Source organism: Symphalangus syndactylus, chromosome 3 (genome assembly GCF_028878055.3).
Source record: "Symphalangus syndactylus isolate Jambi chromosome 3, NHGRI_mSymSyn1-v2.1_pri, whole genome shotgun sequence".
Classification (NCBI taxonomy): Eukaryota; Metazoa; Chordata; class Mammalia; order Primates; family Hylobatidae; genus Symphalangus; species Symphalangus syndactylus.
Window position 1 is genome coordinate 20,771,517 of NC_072425.2, and position 21,497 is coordinate 20,793,013.

The 21,497-nt window shown below is 46.4% G+C and overlaps 1 long non-coding RNA gene across 1 annotated transcript in view; it reads right to left on the bottom strand.

Moving 5' to 3' along the window:
* Positions 1-451: 451 nt before the first annotated feature.
* LOC134736173 (uncharacterized) overlaps positions 452-21,497 on the bottom strand; it is a 39,519-nt gene continuing 18,473 nt past the window's right edge. Inside the window, exon 3 of the long non-coding RNA XR_010119980.1 lies at positions 452-494. This is a non-coding gene — a long non-coding RNA (uncharacterized lncRNA). The remainder of the gene's footprint in view (positions 495-21,497) is intronic.

Consider the following 21,497-nt stretch of genomic DNA (forward strand, 5'->3'; position numbering starts at 1 on the left):
TCTCCACTTTTATTCTGGTGGTGCATCAGGAGCAATGGGAGACAAAGGCTGGGCCTGCTGGTCTATCTTGAACTGGGAGAGCTGAATGCCTGGATTCCAATAGCAGTGACTGGTGGGCACCTCATTTCACAGATTTTAAATAGTAATGAGTTTACATGAAAATAAAGTAGTTTTGTATAAGGTAACTTAAAATCATGCAATTTACACGAAGCAAATGTCTTTCCACTAAATGGTACTTGCCTTTACAGAATTTAAATAGATTTAAAGTAGGTTCTACATTCTAATGGCTGCTGGGAACTATATTTAAAAGATGGCTTTGAATTCCTTACCACGGCCACCTCTCACAATGACCCAATGAGTCATTGCCGACTCTTTGCAGATGAGAAAACGGAAGATGAGAGAGATTGAATGACTTGTTCAAGGACACACAGTCAGGAAGTAGCATCTCCCAGGTAAGTTTCCAGGATTTAGCAGGGCTGAGGTCAGGGTGGAATCTGGAAGACAAACTTCAATTTAAAAGAGCCTGAACCTATAAACGAGAGAAAATATTTGTAAATCATATATTTCATAATAAACTTGTATCCAAAATATATAAAAATCTCTACAACTCAATAGTAAAAAGACAAATAACTCAATGAAAAACTGGGCAAAGGGCCAGGTGCAGTGGCTCTCGCCTGTAATCCCAGCACTTTGGGAGACCAAAGCTGGCAGACTGCTTGAGCTCAGGAGTCAAAGACCAGCCTGGGAAACACAGCAAAACTCCACCTCTACAAAAAACATAAAAATTAGCCTGGCAGGGTGGCTCGAACATATAGTCCCAGCTACTCAGGAGGCTGAGGTGAGAAGATCACTTGAGCCTGGGAGGTCGAGGCTGCAGTGAGCCGAGATGGAGCCACTGCACTCCAGCCTGGACAACAGAGTGAGACCCTGTCTCAAAAAAGAAAAAAGAAAAAAACTGGACGAAGGATCCGAATAGACATTTCTTCAAAGAAGGTATACAATGGCCAGTATGTGACTTCTATCTCAATATAACTGGTTTTTCAAAGAAAAGAAAGAGGAAAGCTAGTTGGGAATAAAAAGAGGTCATGAAACCAGAATATCATGGTCGTGGTTCAGTGATGGGATGGATGGAGAGGGGAGAACCGGGGCCAGCTGAGGTAGGGGTGGGGAAAAGAGAGTCCTTATCAGGAGTAGGGAGGTGGGTGCACAGGAGGAGACAGGACCAAGAGGACAAGTCAGTGAGTCATTTTAACGTTACCCCTATCCTTTGGGTGGCCATACCTGACTTAGAGTGGCAGTAATCCTTGCTTTATGGTGGCTGTGCCCACCTTCCCCCAGGCTGGGGCAGGATATGGTCCTCTTCTGGGAAAGCTCCTCCCACCCTCACCCACTCCTACCTCCCAAGAACAGGCTCCACTTGTTTGTTGTTGTTGTTGAGATGGAGTCTCGCACTGTCGCCCAGGCTGGAGTGGCATAGTCTCAGCTCACTGCAACCTCTATCTCCCAGGTTCAAGTGATTCTCCTGCCTCAGCCTCCCGAATAGCTGGGATTACATTACAGATGTGAGCCACCATGCCTGGCTAATTTTTCTATTTTTAGTAGAGACGGGGTTTCACCATGTTGGCCAGGCTGGTCTCGAACTCCTGACCTCAAGTGATCTGCCTGCTTCAGCCTCCCAAAGTGCTGGAATTACAGGCGTGAGCCACTGCACCCAGCCAGGCTCCTCTTGGAATAACAGTTAACATTCATGGCAGGCACTGGGATAAACCCTTACCAAATTGTGTTTGCTTTTGAGACAGGATCTCGTCTGTCATCCAGGCTGGAGTGCAGTGGTGCAATCACAGCTCACTGCAGCCTTGACCTCCAGGCTCAAGCGATCCTCTCACCTCAGCCTCCCAAGTAGCTGGGACCAGAGGCATGCACCACCATGCCTGGTTAATTTTTTATTTTTGTGTTTTGTAGAGAGGGGGTCTTTTTATGTTGCCCAGACAGGTCTCAGACTCCCGGCCTCAAGGGCTCCTCCCACCTCAGCCTCCCAAAGTGCTGGAATTACAGGTGTGAGCCACTGTGCTAGGCCAATATATATTTTTTATTATAGAACATTTTAAACACACACAAAAGTAGACAGGATGGTCTAATGACCCCACTATTTACCTATGCCAGCTTCAACAGCTATCGACGTTTTCCTAGCCTTGTTTCATGTATGCAATCCATACCACCACGTGCTCAACTCTGTGCTTACATACGTGATCTTGTGGAATCCTTAGAAGAAGCCCATGAGGTAAGTGCTCCACTTAACCCCATTTTTCAAACGAGGACACTGAGGCTCAAAGAGATAAGGTCACTTTCCTAAAGAGGCAGCAGTGCTGGAATTCAAACCCAGGACCCTTTGATTCCAGATCCTGAGTGTTGTCGTTGTTTGAGATAGCCTTGCTCTGTCCCCCAGACAGGAGTGCAGTGGTGCAGTCTCAGCTCACCGCAACCTCCACCTCCCAGGTTCAAGCGATTCTCGTGCCTCAGCCTCCCGAGTAGCTGGGATTACATATGCACACCACCACGCCTGGTTAATTTTTGTATTTTTTTTTTTTTTTTTAGTAGAGACAAGGTTTCACCATATTGGCCAGGCTGGTCTCGAATCCCTGACCTCAAGTGATCTGCCTGCCTCAACCTCCCAAAGTGCTGGGATTACAGGTGTGAGCCACCATGCCTGGCCCAGATTCTGTGTTTTTATACTATCCTCAGCTGCTTGCCAAAGAAGGATAAAGAAGGATGCTCCCATGTTCCCACCAGCAAACCCCAATCCCAACACTATGCCTCTTGCCATCCTCCTTCGCCAGAAATGGGGCTGGTTGACTCATCTTGGAATGAGTGTTGAACCAGGGAGGCTAAGAGCTGCCTGTGCCAGGATGGAGAGCCTGAAGCAGGTGTTCTGCTACAGCTGACTGTGACCTTGGGCAGGTTGCTGTCTCTCTCTTAACTTCAGATTTCTCCTCTGTCAAATGGGAATAAGACTAACTCATTGAATCATTGTTGGGTTTCAAGAATACAAAAAATGAAAAATGCCTGGCACATGGTAGGTGCTCTGCAAATGGTAGCCATTTACTTCTTTTTTTAACAACAGGAAAGTCATATTGATTTTTTGTATGAATCTGCAGGCAAATCTAAGTGCAGCAGCCAGGGTGGGGTAGGGAGTAGGCAGAGTAGGGAGAGCCAAATCCATCTGGGAGAAGCCCTGTTTGGTTGGGGTGGAGCTCTTTGGAAGTCCAGAGACCTTGTCCATTTTTTTTTTTTTTTTTTTAAGACAGAGTATCTCTCTGTCACCCAGGCTGGAGTGCAGTGATGCGATCTCAGCTCACTGCAACCTCTGCCTCCTGGGTTCAAGTGATTCTCCTGCCTCAGCCTCCCAAGTAGCTGGTATTACAGGCCTATGCCACCACACCAGGCTAATTTTTGCACTTTTAGTAGAGACGGGATTTCACCATGTTGCCCAGGCTGGTCTCAAACTCTTGACCTCGGCCTCCCAAAGTGCTGGCATTACAGGCGTGAGCCACCGCGCCCGGCCTCATATCTTATCCATTCTTTAGTGTCTCAGTGATTGTAAACCCCCAGCACTGGGAATTCAGGATGTCCCTGGTCCAGACTCCATTACAGCACTGGCTCTGCAATAATAATGACTACAAATAATGGGTGCCATAATCTAGGCCTTCACTATGTGCCTGACCCTGGGTCTTACTCCGACTAATAGAATGCACTAGGAGTGACATTTTGTGATTCCCATGCTAAGTCTTAAGAGATCTGCAGCTTCCACCTTCACTTCTTGAAATGCCCCTCCTTGGAATCCCGCCACCATGCTGTGAGGAAGCTCAGGCAGCCATGTGGAGAGGTCCATGTGGAACAAAACAGAGGTCCCCGGCCTATAGCTCAGGCAAAGATTCCAGGTGCATCCACTGTCAGCTCTGTAAGGGAGGCAAATTTGGATAGCCCACGCCTCCCAGGACCCCAGCTTACACTACGTGGAGCAGGATTATTACCGGCCAACCCATAGTATAATGATAAATAGAAAATAGCTGTTTTTATAAAGCATAAATTTGGGGGCTGGTTGTTATGCAGCAATAGGTATCCAAAACATCCCATTTTAATCATGTGGAAACAGAGGCTCAGTGTAGATAAATAACATACCCAGGGTCATAGCTAGGATTCATGGAATCTGGATTCAGTTCAAAGTCTGCCTAACTTCTTTCCTTTTTCCTTTATTTTTGCTACGGGCAGGATCAACCAGGTAAGGCCTACCTAACTTCAAAACCTGGGGTTAGCTGGACAAGGAAGCTCATGCCTGTAATCCCAGCACTTTGAGAGGCCAAGGCGGGAGGATTGCTTGAGCCTAGGAGTTTGAGACCAGCCTGGGCAGTATAGTGAGACCCCTGTCTCTACCCCTCAAAAAAAAAAATCTGAAAATTAGCCAAGCTTGGTGGTGCATGCATGTAGTCCCAGTTACTTGGGAGGCTGAGGTGGGAGGATCGCTTGAGCCTGGAGGCAGAGGTTGCATGAGCCAAGATTGTGTCACTGCACTCCATCCTGGGAGACAGAGCAAGATCCTGTCTCAATAAAAATTAAAAAATAAAATAAAAATTTTAAAAACGTACTGTCTTCTGAGAGCAAGATATTGCTTCTACTGTTTAGTCTTTGGAACAGCCTAGGGCTGGATGACACAACACCCATTTCAGAGAAGAAAGATCCGATTCTATGCACGGGGTCCCGAAGCTTGTCCTCCACCCCAGTAGCTGCACCCCTACCTGAATGCATATGTGACATGCGGCCGTCTGTCTATGTCTCTCTAGGTGTCTGTGTATCTGTGAGCATGTAGTGTATGTGTGTGCTGTCATGGTGGCGTGTACTGATATGTACCTGTGGTGCGATTGTGTGTGGGGGAGGGGGGAGCCTGTATAGCATGTGGCACGTGTTCGTCTGTGTTTTTGTGCGTGTGTGAGAGGGTGTGGTATATATGGAGGCCCGTCTGTGTGAGTGGTGTGGGTGTGTGAGCGTGTGTGTGCGGGATGTGTGTGAGATGGGTGGCGTATGGCGCAGTGTGCGTTCCAGAAGAGAAGACCCAGTGCCTGGTCTCGGTCGTGTTTTCCCTCCTCAAGCATCCCAGCATCTTGCTGACACTGATCTGGGTCTGGGAACATCTTTCCTGAATAAACATGATGTCATTTCCATTCCATTCAGCCTGCGCCGGGACAGCTGCTGTCAGCATCACTGAGGGAAATGCCACCTCGGCCCTGACAGCTGCCACTTGGCACACTTTGTAGAGAGCTTCTCCGGGAAGGAAAAAACCAGCCAGTCATGCAGATGCTATTTAAAGTATGTTGCATCTTGATGAGAAATGTAGAGGAAGCTAGAGTGTGCTGGGGGCGGGGAGAATAGCTCAGGACCCTGGGCTGGGGGTAGGGAAGGCTTGGGTGACCAAGATACAGGCTCCATGTATCTCAAGCTAAATCTATTCCTACCTTCCATTTTACAGATGAGGAAACTGAGGCCAAGACACGGGCAGGGGCTGGCCCAAGATCAGAGAGCAAGTCAGAATTGCAGAATATGAGAGCAGGACATCATGATCAAAATCTTCAAATCTAATGCCCGTATTGTACCAATGGAGAAACTTTGGCCCAGAAAGGAGAAGCAATTTGCCCACGTCTATGCAGAAAATCAGTGGCAGAGCTGGGATCTGAGCCCAGGTTTGAGGCATGGGTGTTTGATCTTTGGCTTGAACACACTGACAATCTCTGTCTTGTATACGGTAGGAGCGAAACAAATATTTGTTAAATGACTCACATTGTTTTGGATAACTTAGAAGTGCACTGAATTGTTCCATCCTTTTCCCTTCCTTTCAGATCCAGGAGCACCATGTGCCTGCCCCATACAGCTGCTCTGGGGGCTTCCCCCATGCTGGAATTGGTTTCTACTCCACCAGGAAGTATGTAAGTTGCTTCTGGTCAGAGAAGGGGACTTCTCACTCTTTTAAGTTGGCACCTTGAGAGTTCAACAAACCTAGGCCTAAGTTTGACCCCTGCTCTCTCGCTGATCTCTCTACCCTGTCCAAACTCCTAACAGTGTCATTTAAGGCTGTTTATCATTCTGCCTCTTTTTACCTTTTCTTGCTCATCCCCCATCTTGTTCCATTAACTGGTGATCTTGTAATGTCTCATTCTCCCTGAGTAAGCTATATTCTTTCATACCTCCATATACTTTTGCATGTGCTTTTGCCTGTCAAACTCCTATTCATCCTTCAAGACCCCACTCTGATATCAGTCCCTCTCGGAAACAGAGTCACTAATTTGGGGCTCACAGACTCTCTTGGACATCCCTTGGTCTAGTAAGTTAAAATTGCTGATATGATTCTCTTACAAGGTGAAGAGCTCACTAGTGGCAGGAACAGAGGCTGAGCAATGTCTGTTTTCCCAGCATCTAACTCAGAACCTGAAACAGAACAGGTTCTGAAGGAATGTTTAGTGAATGAATGCCCTGCACAGTGACTCACTAATGGGCCCTGGCCCAGAAGGCCAGGCTGTCCCCAGAGAAGCAAAAGGAAAGAGTGACACCAGCATGGCATTGAGTTCCAGGCCTAATTAGAAGCCAACCTCTAGTAACTCATAAAATTCAGCCAAGTTTGTCTTTAAGATCTTACCTCCATCCTTTCTGGGCCACCTCACCTTCCCACTATCACACCCAGTCCTGCTGCCTCTCTGATGCATAAATCACCCACCAGGCTTTCTCTCTCGGGGGCCCAAGGCTCCAAAATAACTTATTTCTCCCTTAACCTCCAGAGAAATTCTTTTACTCTAATTGAGACCGATTGTCTTGGATGTTGGAAAAGCAACCTGATTAAACATGTTCATAATGACACATGAAGGACTTGTATGCCATCCAACTTTCTTAGAGATGTTGGCAAAAAAGGAAGAAGGAGGGAAGGAAGGAGTTGAGAAATATTGTTAATAATGAGATTTAACAATAAAGCAGAATTGGAAGTAAACTCAGACAAGAAGCACTTTCCTAATGTTTACAAAAGCTTTGAGGCTGGGTGTGGTGGCTCACGCCTATCATCCCAGCACTTTGGGAGGCCGAGGTGGGCGGATCACTTGAGGTCATGGGTTCGAGACCAGCCTGGCCAACATAGTGAAACCCTGTCTCTACTAAAAATACAAAAATTCATCGGGTGTGCTGGTGAGTACTGTAATCCCAGCTACCCGGGAGCCTGAGGGAGGAGAATCACTTGAACCCAGCAAGCAGAGGTTGCAGTGAGCTGCGATCGCCCCATTGCACTCCAGCTGGGACAACAGAGGGAGACTCTGTCCCAAAAAAAAAAAAAAAAAAAGCTTTGAATGGCCCAAAATATGCATAATGGATCCCCTGTGGTTCCGTTACTCTCTGTCATTCTGTCTGACTTCTTTAGCATATTCCTGCTATTTGATATCACTCTAATAGAAACCAGCTTTGTGGATATGTAAAATTCAGATGCTTATGTTTAACTTATTAAAAACATACATTGTATTTATTTTACTTTTGATGTATTGAAAGCATAGCATAGGCAAGGCTGGGCACGTTGGCTCACACCTGTAATCCTAGCACTTTGGGAGGCTGAGACGGGTGGATCACTTGAGGTCAGGAGTTCGAGACCAGCCTGGCCAACGTGGTGAAACCTTGTCTTTACTAAAAATACAAAAATTAGCCAGGCGTGATGGTGCATGCCTATAATTCCAGCTGCTCGGGAAGCTGAAGCAGGAGAATCACTTGAACTGGGGAGGTGGAGCTTGCAGTGAGCCAAGATCATGCCATTGCACTCCAGCCTGGTAACAGAGCAGGACTCCATCTCAAAAAAAAAGAAAAAAGAAAAAAAGTTATTTGCTTTTTTCGAAGTCTGACATGTACACTGATGGTGCACAAACAATGGAAGTTACACAGATCCAGGCAGTGGCACCAAACTGCACTAACAATCATTGCATCCTTCACCACCACACACTTGTAACACTGTGGTTTTTAAAAAATGCCCTGATGAATCGATAAATATTATGACTATTATTAAGCCCTAGACACTTCTTTTTACTACACTGTGTGAAAAAATGGGAAGTAGCATATAAAGCCCTTGTGTTGCAGATTTCAATACAATGGTTGTCTCAATAAAAAGCACTTTATGATTATGTGAATTACAGCTGAACCACCCACTTCTTTCCTAGAACAACATTTGTACTTGAAAGCATGACTAAGAGATAAATTTGGGTTAATCAGACTTGGGTATTTGGCAGACATTTTCTCAAAAGTCAAGGAAGTGAGCCTGTCACTTTAAGGAAATCAACTATTAGTATTCATTGCCAACAATAAAATTTGAAGTTTCAAGAGAAAACTGAGCTTAATAGATTCTTTATACTTAAAGACTGATGAGATATTGTCAAGTGTGATTTTTAAAATATTGTCTATCGGGATGTGTCAAGGGAAACTGCATAATTCAGTAAACCAGTATTTTCTAAATGACAATTCATGGTGTTACAAAATCACGCATAAGTAAAAGATCCATTCAGAGTGCAAGGTGGATTTCATGGAACAGTATGAAAAGTTTATTGATAGGATTCAGAGTCTACATTGCAACTAACGTTGAAAAGGCTACTACTTGTCAAGTTTTGGTGTACTATCAAAGCATAATATCCATAATTGTCTTAAAAAGCTAGGAAAATACTCCTCCCTTTTCCAACTACATGTTTGCATGAGACCAGATTTTTTTCCATATACTTCAATCCAAACAACATATCCTGACAGACTGAACGCCACAGCAAATACAAGAATCGAGTTTTCTTCTATTAAGCAAAATATTAGAGAGATTTGCAAAAGTGTAAAACAATGCCACGCTTCTCACTAAAGTATTGTTTTGGAAAACGTTGTTTTACATAAGAATTGGGCTTTTTATGTTAGCAGGTAATGGATTGTTCTTTTTCAATAAATAAATACTTTTTTTTTTTTTTTTTGAGACAGAGTCTTGCTCTGTCACCCAGGCTGGAGCGCGGTGGTGAAATCTTGGCTCACTGCAACTTCGCTTCCCCGGTTCAAGCAATTCTACTGCCTCAGCCTCCTGAGTAGCTGGGACTACAGGCGTCACCACACCTGGCTAATTTTTATATTTTTAGTAGAGATGGGGTTTCACCATGTTGGCCAGGCTGGTCTCGAACTGCTGACCTCTAGTGATCCACCCACCTCAGCCTCCTAAATTGTTGAGATTACAGGGGTGAGTCACCACACCCGGTCAATAAATACGTATTTTAAAGTTTTAGTTTTAATTGTTAATATGGTAAATATCAATAAATATATACAACATGAATAAAAACTCTTTGACCTATAATAAATTTTATAAGTATAAAGGGGTTCAGAGACCAAATGTTTGAGATCCACTGAATAGGGTAATTATCTCCATTTTATAAACTGAGAAGCTGAGGTTCAGGGAGGCAAAGTGACTTCTCATCAGTCACCCAACCAGTGGATGGCAAACCCTGATTCCAAAGCCCATGTTCTTCCCCACTGTTCTCTGCTTTTTGGTTTGACTTTCAAGAATCATTGCAACAATTACAGGAATCCTGCTTTGCAGCTTTCAAAAGACTTTCACTTCCATTATCTGCTCTGATTATCACAACAGCCTGGAGAAGTTGAAATTATTTACATTCTTTCTGAATACACAGGGATACTGAGGCTCAGAGAGGTGTAATGTCTTTGCCCAAGGCCTCACTGGGAGGAGCAAAACTGGGATTCCAGCCAGGCTGATCTGACTATAGAATTTGCCTTCTCCAGGACGTTCTGTGGTGACCCAATGGATGTACCATCTGCACGGGTCTTCATGCAATCACTTGTTGAAAACACTTTGTTTCAAGTCACCCTGTGTTATTTATTTGAAACGTGTTTAGTAATTGGAGGCAAGTTGTCCTTAATAATTGGAGTCAGGTCGGTTTAGAAATCTTATATACAGGGAAATTCTAGTGCATTTAGAGAGTGTGGAAAGATTACAAATTTCAGGTTAAAACATCATAACTGCCAGGCGCGGTGGCTCACGCCTGTAATCCCAGCACTTTGGGAGTCTGAGGCGGGCGGATCACCTGAGGTCAGGAGTTCGAGACCAGCCTCAACATGGAGAAACCCTGTCTCTACTAAAAATACAAAAAATTAGCCGGGCGTGGTGGTGCACGCCTGTAATCCCAGCTACTCAGGAGGCTGAGGCAGGAGAATTGCTTGAACCTGGGAGGCGGAGGTTGCGGTGAGCCGAGATCGTGCAATTGCACTCCAGCCTGGGCGACAAGAGCGAAACTCTTTCTCAAAAATAAAAAAAAAAAACATCATAACTACTTTTGTCTCCTAGAACCATGGGTTGATTCTTAACCACTCAAACAAATTAACTTTCCTACGTTGAGTGATTCATGTGCTAAAAAACATAACTTTCATGTCATTTGTCTTAGTTTGGACTCCTCAAGACAGTGATTTGGGTTCAAATGATTTATTTGGGAGATGGTGCCAGGAAGCATGGTGAGAAAGAGAAGTGAGACTGGGAAAGGAACAAAGTTGACAAAGGATCTGGTGACTCAGGGTGACCACTGTGGATAACTGGGGCTTAAGACCACTGAGGATCTGCAAGAGACTGCATAGAACATGCCTTGAAAGTGTCCAGCTGATGAGCAAGGAAGCTGGGGTATTTGTTCACTAATTCCTGTTCTTTTTGAGACAGGGTCTCACTCTGTTGCTCAGCAAGTGCAGTTGCACGATCACTGCTCACTGCAGCCTCAACCTCCCGGGCTCAGGCAATCCTCCCACCTCAGCCTCCCGAGTAGCTGGGACTACAGGCACAGGTCACCACGCCCAGATTATTTATTTATTTATTTATTTATTTATTTATTTATTTATTTACTTACTTACTTATTTATTGTAGAGATGAGGGTCTCTCTATGTTGCCCAGGCTGGTCTCGAACTTCTGGCCTCAAGTGATCCTCCTGCCTTGGCCTCCCAAAGTGCTGGAATTACAAGCATGAGCCACCGCCTCCGGCCTCGTCCTTCATTTTTGAGGACTGTTCTGGGGAAATAACCCTCCAGCACTCCCAACTGTTCAAAGGTGGGCTGAGCCTCCCCAGAGAGCTCCCACAGGTGGGGAGATAGAGGAAGCCCTGCTTGTAGGGAGATGTCTACAGGTGATCTCAGGGTTAGCCTAAAGAGAGAAGCAGGGTGCCCACCGCATGTGCTGAAGCCCCATGGCCACACCTTTCACATGTAACAAATCCTTGTAGGAGTCCCTCTGTGCCAGGCCCTGTCTTGGGCCCTGAAGCCGCAGAGACAAGCGACCAACGCAAGCCTTGCCCTCATGACATTACACTTGGGCTGACCCCTCTTTCTGCACCCCACTGAGAAAGAAGAATGGATCATGATGTTCTCACAATAGCAACCCTTGTTGGTTGGGTGAAGTGACATGAAGCATTTGGAAGCTGAAAGACCTATTTTTTTTTTTTAGATGAGACTAACATGGACCTATGCCTGGCATTTTATTTAACAGATATGTGTATAAGGTTACAGGTTCAATTAAAAAAAAAAGATGGAGAAGAGAAGAGGGGCTCCCGGAAAAGGGCAGAAGGAACACAGTAGATGCATAGGAGGCATGCGTCATGATAGGAACTGCAGCTTTTTTTTTTCTTTGCAGACATTGCAAGATTTTGCAAATTGTAAGGAAAGCCAATGGTGACAGCAGTGTTGATACAAGCAGTAGCTACCAGGCGCTTTGAAGACATGATGTCATTTGATTCACATGACAACCCTGACGGTTGGGAACTGTTAGCTCCATTTTACAGACAGGGAAACTGGGACTCAGAGAGGCGTGGTGACTTGATCAAAGACATGGCTGGCTTAAAATTCAAGTCTTTCTAGATCCAAAGTCTTGAATCTTTTCACCAAGTCAAACAGTGAAGGAGAAGAGTGAAAAAAGGAAGAGGAGATGGGTAGGAGCAGGAAGAAGAGGAAGATGAAGGGAATGAGAGGAATAAGGGCAGAAAGGGAGAAGCTGTAGGGAGGGAGCCACATATTACCTAATGAGTGTCTTCACCCCATCTAGGAAAAAGCACCTGTCTGGGCCCTGGAAGCCCCCTAAGCTCGGCCGCAGTGGCATAGTTGGTGTAAAGGAAAGGGCACTCCTCCCTGGTGATGGCTGAAGCTCTTAGCAGGGTGAGCAGATTGGCAAGCAGAGTGACAGCTGGCTTTCAGGTGTTCTTTCCCTCCTCACTTGGCAACATTGAGAAGGGACGTGAATCAGAAGAGAAAAAAAAAGCACGGTTTGAAGGTTCAACAGGAAGCAGGAGAGTTCCTCATAGGGTCTGTTTTTGGAGCTCCCACAAGTAGAATCATGAAGTCTCTCAGTGTCTGGAAGTGACAGGAGAGGATTTTTGGCCCAAGAATTTGGCAGAGAGGAACGAGACAGCCTCTTATCATTCACACTTCTATCTTCCATCCTTCTTATTCATCTACCCTTCCATCCACCCACTCATTCATGCTTCCCTCTCCTACCGCCCATCCAGGCATGTATCCAGTCCATTCATTTATTCAATTACTCAAAATACTCTTGGAACCCAGTCTGTGCAAGACACTGTTGGATTCTGGAGACCCAGAGGTGACTCATTTAAGATCCCTGTCCTCTGAGCTGACGGTCTGGTGGAGGAGACAGACACAATCAAGAATGACTCCAAGAGAAAATGCAAATCATCAGGATCTTCAAAGAGATGCAAACCATAGACACTAGAAGCAAAGGAGAGGAGTAAGGAGGAGGAGAAAGAAGAGGAGGAGGAGGAAGGGAGGAAGAAAAAGAACAAGGAGAAGGGAGGAAGAAGGAGAAGGGGGGGAGGAATGGGAGGAAAAGGAGGAAGAGGGGAGGAAGAAGGAGAAAGAGAGGTAGAAAGAGAATGATCATACATATATATCACACCCTTAGAGGAATCATATGAGGGCAGGAAGATATGGGAGAACTATATGAAGGAGGTAACATCTGGACTGGGCTTTGAAGAATGAGTAAGATTTATTAGGGAAATGCAAATTAAAACCACAATGGGGCCTGGGCACAGTGGCTCACGCCTGTAATCCCAACACTTTGGGAGGTCGAGGTGGGTGGATCACTTGAGGTCAGGAGTTCAAGACCAGCCTGTTAAACATGGTGAAACCCCGTCTCTACTAAAAATACAAAAGTTAGCTGGGCATGGTGGTAGGCACCTGTAATCCCCGCTACTCAGGAGGCTGAGACAGGAGGATCACTTGAACCCAGGAGGCAGAGGTTGCAGTGAGCCAAGACTGCGCCATTGCACACCAGCCTGGGTGACAAGAGTGCAACTCTGTCAAAAAAAAAAAAAAAAACCCACAACGACCCACTAGGATGGCTCACACCCATTAGAATGGCTACTATTAAAAAAAAAAAAAAAACTCAAAATGAAACAAAACAGAAAATAAAAAGTGTTGGCAAGGATGTGGCACACTGGTGCACTGTTGGTGGGAATGTGAAATGGTGTAGCCATCATGGAAAAGAGTACAGCAGTTCTTCAGAAAACTAATAATAGAATATCATAGGATCCAGTAACTCCACTTCTTGCTATGTACCCAAAAGAATTGAAAGCAAGGTCTCAAAAAGAAATCTGTATACTCATGTTCACAGCAGTATTATTCACAAAACCAAAATGTGAAAACAACCCAAGCCTCCATCAATAGTTGAATGGCTAAACAAAATGTAGCATATACATACAATGGAATATTCTTCAGCCTTAAAAATGAAGGGAGCCGGGCACGGTGCCTCATGCCTGTAGTCCCAGCACTTTGGGAGGCCAAAGTGGTTGGATTGTTTAAGCCCAGGAGTTTGAGACCAGCCTGGCCAACATGGTGAAACCCTGTCTCTAGGAATAATGCAAAAACTAGCCAGGCATGAAGGTGCACACTTGTAGTAGTCCCAGCTACTCGGGAGGCTGAGGTGGGAGGATCACTGGAGCCTGGGAGGTCAAGGCTGCAGTGAGCTATCATCACGCCACTGCACTCCAGCTTCGGTGAGAGTGAGACCTTGTCTCAAAAAATAAAAATAAAAATGAAGGAACCCCTGACCCACGCTACAACATGGGTGAACTTGGAGGATATTCTGCTATGGGAAACAGCCAGTCGCAAAAAAACAAATACTGTATGATCCTACTTACATGAGGTTCCTAGAGTACTCAAATTTATAGGGACAGAAAGTAAAATGGCGGCTGCCAGGGACTAGGGGAGAGGAGAATGGGGAATTGTTTAGTGTCGACAGAGGGATCACTTTTGCAAAATGAAAAGAGGTTCAGTTTTGCAAGACATTGGTTGCACCACAATGTGAATGTACTTAACGCTACTGAACTATACACTTAAAAAATGGCTAGATGGTAAATTTTATGTTATGTATATTTCACCAAAATAAAAAAAAGAATGGGCAGGATTTAGACATATGGAGATGGGGAAGAAGTAAATTCCAGGCAGAGAGAACATGTTGAGAAAGTCATGGAGGTGAGCAAGATAAAAGCAAGAGGCGGGGAGAGAAAGGCTCCATTTGCCTGCAACATAGAAAAGAAGGAAGTGGCTTGGATAAGACACAGCTTCCTTAACGACCTGGGTGGGCGACAGAAAGAGAACTTAGATGCAATTGAGGAGAATGCATGTATAGAATGGATGACTCAATGAAGAAGACATGGCATCCACCACTTCTCAGAGACCCTGCAAGGCACCACCTGGAGCCCTGATCAAGTCGTCTCAATTTTCTAATCTGCAAGATGGAGATGATAAGACCTACCTCTTGAGGCTATTTGTGAACATCAATGGTGATTATGGCTGGGAATGGGCTTTTTTTTTGACAGAGTCTTGCTCTGTTGTCCAGGCTGGAGTGCAGTGGCGTGCAGTGGAGCGATCTTGGCTCACTGCAAGCTCCGCCTCCCGGGTTCACGCCATTCTCCTGCCTCAGCCTCCTGAGTAGCTGGGACTACAGCCCCCCGCCACCACACCTGGCTAATTTTTTGTATTTTTAGTAGAGACGGGGGTTTCACCGTGTTAGCCAGGATGGTCTCGATCTCGTGACCTTGTGATCCTCCCGCCTCGGCCTTCCAAAGTGCTGGGATTACAGGCCTGAGCCACTGCACCCGGCCAGGAAAGGGCTTTTTATGCCACAAAGTCCTGAAGAAGAATAGCCATTGCTATTACTGTGTAGAACAGCTAAGCCCAAGCAGAAATTAGAGTCTGGTTGGTTGTGGAACTGCTAAACTGGTCATTTTTTTTTTTTTTTTTTTTGAGACAGAGTCTCGCTCTGTCACCCAGGCTGGAGTGCAGTGGCGCTATCTCCATCTCAGCTCACTGCAAGCTCTGCCTCCTGGGTTCACGCCATTCTCCTGCCTCAGCCTCCCGAGTAGCTGGGACTACAGGTGCCTGCCACTACGCCTGGCTAATTTTTTTGTATTTTTTTAGTAGAGATGGGGTTTCACCATGTTAGCCAGGATGGTCGCGATCTCCTGACCTCGTGATCTGCCTGCCTCCGCCTCCTAAAGTGCTGGGATTACAGGCGTGAGCCACCACACCCGGCCTAAACTGGTCATCTTCAGCATGAGTTAGAAATTGTGGAAGTTTTAGTATTGGGTTCATGATTGTCGAAAAGAAGTTATTTTGTTTTTTGTTTGTTTTTGGTTTTTTGTTTTTTGAGACAGTCTCGCTGTGTCACCCAGGCTGGAGTGCAGTGGCGTGATCTCGGCTCACTAGAACCTCCACCTCCCAGGTTCAAGCAATTCTGCCTCAACCTCCCAGGTAGCTGGGATTACAGGTACCCACCACCATGCCCGGCTAATTTTTTGTATTTTTAGTAGAGACAGGGTTTCGCCATATTGACTAGGATGGTCTCAAACTCCTGACTTCAGGTGATCCACCGGCCTCAGCCTCCCAAAGTGCTGGCATTACAGGTGTGAGCCCCCACGCCTGGCCAGGTGAAGTTATTTCAGATGTAGAAGAGCCTAGAGAAGGGAGTGTGGCAGTACAAAGACCTCATGGTGAAAGGGATGGTTTTGTCATGCATTAGTCAGCTATTGACTGCATAGACAACAGTTCCCAAACTCAATGGCAAATAAGAAGTACTTGCTTTTTACTCATGAGCCTGTGGCTGTGCTATGGGATTTTCTGGGGTTGGCTAGGTTTGGCTTCAGGCTTCAGGTCAGGTTCAAGTCAGCTCCACATGGCTCTCATTTTGGAGGCAGCAGCTACCCTGAGCAGGCTCTTCTCATGACCACTGTAAGATGCCCAAGAGGCCAAGCCAACAACACAAGTACTTTTAAAGCTCTGGGTGCATCATGACTGCTAACCTTTCCTTGGCTGAAGCAGGTCACAGGGCCAAATCCCAAATCACGTGGTGATGGACACTGCCTGCTCTACTGGGAGGGAGGCACTGCAAAGTCATGTGGCAAAGGGTGTGATTGTGTAATCCGATTACACACAGAGTGAGTGAAAGTTAGGAGCAACCATCCTGTCTTCTACAGATGTCTATGGGAGAGAGATAGGCCCAGAGGCTGAAGGAACTGGAATTGGATAGATCCAGGCCCTAGAGGCTGAAGGAAGTGGGATTCGGATAGATCCAATGAGGCCCTAGGCCCAAGTAGTGCTGCTTCTGGGCCTATCAGACAAAGAGTAACCCAGGGCCGGGCGTGGTGGCTCACACCTGTAATCTCAGCACTTTGGGAGGCCAAGGCAGGAGGATCACAAGGTCAGGAGTTCAAGACCAGCCTGACCAACATAGTGAAACCCGGTCTCTACTAAAAATACAAAAAATTAGCTGGGCATAGTGATGGGTACCTATATTCTCAGCTACTCAGGAGGCTGAGGCAGGAGAATCACTTGAATGCGGGAGGCAGAGGTTGCAGTGAATCCAGACCACACCACTGTACTCCAGCCTGGGCAACAGTGTGAGACTCCATCTCAAAAAAAAAAAAAAGAGAGAGAGATGGGGAAGGGGGAATCTTACCCCCCTACCTCTGGCTCCCATTTCTCCCCTACAGATTAGAGGGCAGTTTGGACACCTTCAGGGGACAGCCAAGGACAATCTTGCTGTGCCTGGCAGCTGAGTGGGCATGAAGAGGACCTCTATATTCTGCAACCTCTTGTTTCACCATCTCGTTTAACCGTCATTATTCCCTGAGATACATATCATTACTTCCACTTTGCAGAAGAGGAAATGGAGGCAGGCAATTATCAAATGGCTTGCCAAAGTCACTGTGCTAGTTAGTGACACTACAAGGGCACCAGGCAAACTCAATTAGTTGAATCAATCCCCTGTTTCGCCCCTCAGCAGGGTTAGGCAAGTCTCTTAAGCTCTCTGTATCTCAGATTCATTGTCCATAAAATAAGGATTAATTTAACTCCCTTACTATAACTACTTATTAATACAACTACCTTCTAAGCTGTAGCACCTGACATAGGGTAAGTACCCAACACATGTTGACTAGTATATGGTCCATGTCGTGTCAGTATTTTTATTATAAATATGCACTTTATCTTTCAAAACAACTTTTTGGAGATACATTTTACATATCATAAAATTTGCACACTTCTAATATGCAATCCAATGGCTTTAGTAACTTTACCGAGCAGTATAACCATCATCATAAATCAGTTTTAGAACATTTTTATCCCTCTTTAAGGTCCCTCTGGCCTGTTGGCTGTTAATCTCAATTCCTACCACCTCCAGCCACGCATGACCACTAATCTGCTTCCAGTCTCTATGGATTTGCCAATTCCGGACATTTCCTAGAAATGGAATCACACAATATGTGGCCTCTTGTATCTGGCATCTTTCTTTTTTTTTTTTTTTGAGACAAAGTCTCGCTCTGTCGCCCAGGCTGGAGTGCAGTGGCGAGATCTCGGCTCACTGCAAGCTCCGCCTTCTGGGTTCACGGCATTCTCCTGCCTCAGCCTCCCAAGTAGCTGGGACTACAGGCGCCCACCACCATGCCCGGCTAATTTTTTGTATTTTCAGTAGAGATGGGGTTTCACCGTGTTAGCCAGGATGGTCCCTATCTCCTGACCTCGTGATCCGCCCACCTCGGCCTCCCAAAGTGCTGGGATTACAGGCGTGAGCCACCGCGCCCGGCCAATATCTGGCATCTTTCTAAAGGCTTGTCCCTGCCATAGCATGAGTCAGTGGTTTGTTCCCGTTAATTGCTGAGTAATATTCCATTGTGTGGATATACCAAGCTTTGTCTCTCCCCATTCGCCAGTTGAAGGGCGATTTAGATTGTTTCTAGTTTGGGGCTATTATGAGCAATGCTGCTAAGAATGTTCACGCGTTAGTCTTTTTGTGAACATGTCTTCACGCCTCTTGGGTAGAAGCCGCGCCTCAGAGAGGACTTGGTGGGTTGTATGGTAGTTTTACGTTTTTTGAGAAACTGCCAACTTGCTTTCCAAAGTGGCTGCTTCAGTTTATACATTCCCCCGAGTAATACACAAGGGTTCCTGGCTCTCCACATCCTCCCTAATATTGCCTGTATTATTTGTTTTTGTTTTTGAGATGGAGTTTCAATCTTGTTGCACAGACTGGAATGCAATGGCACGATCTCGGCTCACTGCAAGCTCTGCCTCCCAGGTTCAAGCGATTCTATTGCCTCAGCCTCCCAGTAGCTGGGATTACAGGCGCTCGCCACCAGACCCGCCTAATTTTTGTATTTTTAGTAGAGACAAGGTTTCACCATGTTGGCCAGGCTGGTCTCGAACTCCTGACCTCAAGTGATCCACCTGCCTCGACCTCCCAAAGTGCTGGGATTACAGGCTTGAGCCACCATGCCCATTTTATTATACCATTCTAGTGGGTGAGCAATATCTCATGGTGGTTTTTTTTTTGTTGTCGTTGTTTTGTTTTTTGAGACAGGATCTCGCTCTGTTGCCCAGGCCGGAGTGCAGTGGCGCGATCTCGGCTCACTGCAGCCTCTGTCCCCTGGGTTCAAGCAGTTCTCCCGCCTCAACCTACTGAGTAGCTGGGATTACAGGTGCTCAGCACCATGCCTGACTAGTTTTTGTATTTTTAATAGAGAGGGGGTTTCACCATGTTGACTAGGCTGGTCCCGAATTCCTGGCCTCAAGTGATCTGCCTGCCTCAATATCCCAAAGTGTTGGGATTACAGGCGTGAGCCACCACGCCAAGCCTCTCATGGTGGTTTTAATTTGCATTTCTCTAATGACAAATGATGTTGAGCATCTTCTCATATACTTAGCAACTTCATTTTACTTTTATAATGAAGAAAATATACATACATAAAATAAGAGGTCAAATGAGTAACCATCCCTCCTAATGAGTGACAGTTCTCCCTGCCCTTTCCCTGCCTCCCCCTCCCTACCTCACCGCAGATGGGCAAACACCCCCAGCTGTCTGGGGCAGGAGGAGGGAACAATACCAGCACGTGTTCTGCAGCAAAGGGACCTTGGAGGCTGGGGCTGCTGAATATAAGGGGACCCTCTGCCCTGCCCCAGACCATCTCTTCCTGCCGGGCATCTGCCCAGGGCCACCCAGTGGGGACCTGGGGCATGTCAACTTGGAAGGTCACAGAAAGGCATGAACCCCAGGGACCACTGTGGGGTGCCAGATGGAGGGTCTGGCCCACCTGCCTCCCTCCCTCCATTCAGGGCTGGCACATGAGGTTGGCTCAGTCCACAGCTGCCTGAGCTCCACCTGGGCTGCAGACCCCAGCATGCAGGCACTCATAGGAGAACTGAATATGGAATGGTGAAGGCAGGGTCCTTCCCTGGTCTCCGAAAGGGTGCCTGGCATTGGCCAGTGCCTCACCCCTCCCCTACCTGTGCAGGTGTGTGCAGCCCATGGTGTGTGGTAAAGTACCGGACCGCATAGCAGACCCCAGCATTCGACCCTGAAGACACAGAGAGGAAGGACACCTTGTCTCTGCCCTCAAGAAGCCCTCGGCCAGGCACGGTGGCTCACACCTGTAATCCCAGCACTTTGGGAGGCCGAGGCAGGTGCATCACGAGGTCGGGAGATTGAGATCATCCTGGATAACATGGTGAAACCCTGTCTCTACTAAAAATACAAAAAATTAGCCGGGTGTGGTGGTGGGCGCCTGTAGTCCCAGCTACTCGGGAGGCTGAGGCAGGAGAATGGCATGAACCCAGGAGGCAGAGCTTGCAGTGAGCCAAGATTGCACCACTGCACTCCAGTCTAGGCGACAGAGCAAGACTTTGTCTCAAAAAAAAAAAGCCCTCACAGGCCGGGAAGACAAGTGCTATGACGAGATGTGCAAGGGGCCTGGGATGCCTGGCAGTAGCCTGAGTGGCAGATCATTGCAGGCCCTCACATGCTGGGTGAGAGACCTAAGTTGTTTCTCATCCTCCCAGTAGCCTTGGGAGGTGGGTCCGGTGGGTGTTATCTTAACCAGCCTGCACTTAACCAAATCGCTGGACCAATGGCTGCCTTCCATCCCCCTGCCACGGCACACGGATGCTGCCCAGAAATGCTGATGGCTTAAGCTTCTAGAGCATTCTCCACCCTGCCCAAGCTCTCTTCCCACTGACTCAGCTGTCAGCTCCCGGAATCAGGAAAGTGTGTACTCAAAAAGCTTTGGCTAATTTGTATCTATTGTCGTAATTATAGTTAGCTAAACAAACAAAAAGTAATGAAATCTGACTGCAAAAGAAAGTAATGTTTTGAGAAAAACTAAATCTAATGCTTTGGAAATATGCAATAAAGATGCATTGCTAAAAATAAATCTGTTGATTTAGTTTTGGGAGAGATTTGGGGTGGGAGGGGGATAATAGCAATGTAGAATTCCAGATTCAAACTGCTTTGTCAGTGTCCTTGCGTTCCACTTACAAATCATTTTAAAAAGAACTGAAAATCGTCAGCAAGGCCAACGGGTACAGTCAAAACAAAACAGGCAGAACTCCAGCCAGGAGACCTGAACTCAAGGCAGCAGCTTTGGCCTGCACAGATTGTTTCATGTTATACGAAACAGTTAAGGTGTTTGTGAATCTATTTTTAAGATTCTCTCCCTTTTTTTTTTTTTTTTTTGAGATGGACTCTTGCTCTGTTGCCCCAGGCTGGAGTGCAGTGGTGCGATCTCGGCTCACTGCAACCTCCGCCTCCTGGGTTCAAGTGATTCTCCCACCTCAGCCTCCCAAGTAGCCAGGATTACAGGCATCTGCCACCACGCCAGGCTAATTTTTGTATTTTTAGTAGAGATGGGGTTTCATCATTGTTGGCCAGGCTGGTCTTGAACTCCTGACCTTAAGTGATCCTCTCACCTCGGCCTCCCAAAGTGATGGGATTACAGGCGTGAGCCATGCACCCTGCTACCTTTTCTGCCAACCTTTTGACTACCTGACCAAGGACTTGGAACCAATCAGTTTCGCTGAGAGGTTTCTAGTGGGTCATTATGCCCTATTTATTTATTTATTTATTTATTCATTTATTTACT